General features: G+C 34.5%; 1 long non-coding RNA gene across 1 annotated transcript; it reads left to right on the top strand.

The window, feature by feature from the left end:
- Positions 1 to 508: 508 nt before the first annotated feature.
- On the top strand, positions 509 to 2,955 carry LOC140812543 (uncharacterized). The gene is made up of 2 exons (XR_012113689.1): positions 509 to 729; positions 2,690 to 2,955. It is a non-coding gene; the product is annotated as an uncharacterized lncRNA (long non-coding RNA).
- Positions 2,956 to 3,269: the final 314 nt, after the last annotated feature.

Consider the following 3,269-nt stretch of genomic DNA (forward strand, 5'->3'; position numbering starts at 1 on the left):
GAGGAAAGGAGACCGGGACGATTTTTAGTAAATTTTAATGTGGAATTTTATTGTTAAGTAGATTGGGTGTTTTAAATAATTTAATTAGTTTTTAGCATTTTAAAAAGTCTAATTTATTTATTTAGTGCTTTTAAGAGTTTAAAACTCTTAGAGTGTAGCAAATGTGCATTTTATTTTAAATTGGAGAATTTTATAAAATTAGTGTGTGTTTATTTTAATTGGGGGATTTTATGTAAAGATTAGTGGGGGTTAATATTTTATTTAAATTGTTACTGGAATTAATATTTTTTTTTATTAGCACCTTAATGATACAATTAAGTAATTTATTCCCTAATTTCTACTACACAATTCAAGCACACACTTAAGTCAAAACACTCACACCTTTACACCCATATATACGTATATCATATACACACACATATTCAAACAATTCAACATTATTACACAAACATATACACGTGAAACACATACACATTCAAAGATAATTTTCAAACTTTTTGACTAAAGGAAGGGAAATACGTTTCAAACTCTTTTGCACCAATCTCCTCTCCAATTATTTTCTCCTTCCTTTTCCCTTTCCTTTCAACAAGCATCGTTCCTTTCCTCTGCCATTTTCCAGCAAGATTTAGTGAGTTTTCTTCAAGAAAAATCAACAAAGTTCGTCCCGGATCGTCTCCCGTATCATCTCCGCTTCGGTATCGTCGTTACGGTATTTTTAAATATCAAAAGGCACGTATATTCTGTTCTTGATGTATCGATCTTGTCATATTATGCGTTGTGTTGTTATTTATGGGAAAATTATATGTGCGATGCGTAGAAGTTTGAGCAATCACGCCTAGATCAAGTTTGAAACAATTTTGGATCACCAAATTCACGTTTTTTATGTTCTGTAAAATACTGCGATTTTTCGGTATTGATTTTGAGAAAACTTTCAACGTGAAAATCGTAGAATTTTCGATGCCTTAGATTTGATATAAAATTCGAAATATTCGGATGAAAATTGAGTGAGTTATGGCATTTTTCGTAGGACTGCTCAAACTGCATTTTTATATAAACGTTTTTGTTGTTCTGAAAAATACTGCGATTTTTCAGTAAGGATTTTGAGAAAACTTTTAACTACAAAAACGTAGATCTTTTCGATACGTTCGATTTGATATAAAATTCGAGTTATTTGGATTAAAAACGAGTGAGTTATGATGTTTTTCGTATGACTGCTCATATCGTGTTTCAAGAAAATTATATATTGATGTGTTCTTGAGAATTTCTTGTTGCAGGCTTCGTTGGGAATCGTTGGAGGTTTCTTGCTGTGTTTAAAAGTGTCCATTGGGTTGATCATATGAATTTTGAGGTGTTGTTTAGAAGTTATTAAGTTGAATATGCATTAGAAGTCATAAGGAATACATGTGCAAAAATTTTGGGGAAAGACTCGTGCAGATCAGCGCCGCAGCGCCGCACTGCAGGCGCCACAGCGCTGCCTGTTCGGCCAGGAAGCGCCTAGGCGCTGCAGAGCAGCGCCGCAGCGCTACAGGGCCGAAGCAGCAGCGCCGCAGCGCTGCCAGAAAGCGCCTAGGCGCCTGTCTGGCGCTGCAGCGCTGCACGGTGACGCCTAGGCGCTGCCGAATGCAGAATTTTTATTTTAAAATCAATTTTTCTTGCTTATTTCGAGTACTATTAAATCTTTATATCCTAGTATACTAAAAAATTAATTTAGATATCATGAAGTTTGAATTGAGATCTTGGAGATATGTTTTAAAACAAAAAGGTTTGTACTATCTTTTGTGTGGGAAATTCATACTTCTTGACAAGTTTGATTTGGGGATTGAGTCGGGGGTTAACATACGATTTATCACGGTCAAGTCCCGAGCATTTCTAGAAGGTCATAAGTTAGTAATTCAATTTTGGGTGATGCATTTGATAGGTATGTTTAAAGTTGGGGAATTTAAAGTTCATGGTAGCATGTTAGCATATGCAGCAAGGTCCCGAACGAGATCCAACGAATCCCTCGATGTCTAGTAAGTATGTATGACGTGCAAAGAAAATATTTAAAGTTTTTGAGGTATGCTAAATGTCTTGTGACCAAAGAAAGTTAAGGACTGGAAAGCGTTAAATTATGAACGGGGACCAATCCGCCCGTTAAATTATGAACGGGTTAGATCGTGGTTGTGAAGCGTTAAATTATGAACGTGGATCAACTGGCCTGTTAAATTATGAACAGAGATCTTATGTATGTGGCAGTGGATACGTCCCTGTCAGCCCAGTACTGTGGTTTGTCTGATCAGATATTTATTATGTTATGGGTCACTTGCTTTGAAACATCCTCTACGCAAAATGATGAAGTTAAGTATGTTGAAGTATGAAAGCATGTTTAAAGAAAAGTTTATGTGATGGCACGTCATATTATGTATGCATGTATGTTCAAAGTTTATGCAAAGCTCAAGTTTATGAAAGTTCAAGTTATTATGCAAGTTCAAGTTTCAAAGTATGAATGTTCAAGTTCAAAGAAGTTTATGAGCGTTCAAAGTTATTATGAAAGTTTAAGTTTATTAAGAGCTCAAGTTTATTACGCAAAGTTTAAGTTTCAAGTATATATGTTATATTTTGAAGTTGTATGTGGTTTTATTATGTAATACTCGTTATTCCCAGTTTATACGTGTTGAGTCTTTAGACTCACTAGACTTGATCGATGCAGGTGAGTATGTTGATGAGGAGACAGGAGGTGGCGACCAAGGGGCAGGCTTGGATTGAGCGGAAGGCTAAACCCGAGGACCACTATGTTTATGTTTTATGAAAACTTTAAAAATATTATGTTTTTATGTTGGTTGTGAGATAATTTGGAATAAGTACTTTGTTGGAAAATTTGAGTATGAGATGTTGATTTTAAATATTATTATGTTGAATGATAAGTAACGACTGTATGAATTTTATGTTTAAGAAAATTTTAAATTTTTCCGCAAATTTTGAAGTAGTAAAAGTACGGTTCGTTTCAGTTGGTATCAGAGCGGTGTTCTTGTAAAGGGTTATGCCTACTGCCAGTCGCAAGAAGCTCACGAAGTCACACCTCAAGTCTGTAAGTTTTAAAGTTTTAAAGTCTTTTAAGTAGTAAGCATGAAGTTATAATTTCAGCATGTGCATGTTTTAAATACTATCACTTGTATGTTTACATGACATACTTTTAGAGTGCAGATTTATCTGTTGTTGTGATTCGAGATTGAATCTTTAAAATCTTTATGCATGTTACAACATGAAATGGAAAATTATTTAATTTTCTT

This window comes from Primulina eburnea, chromosome 14, assembly GCF_022965805.1.
Source record: "Primulina eburnea isolate SZY01 chromosome 14, ASM2296580v1, whole genome shotgun sequence".
NCBI lineage: Eukaryota > Viridiplantae > Streptophyta > Magnoliopsida > Lamiales > Gesneriaceae > Primulina > Primulina eburnea.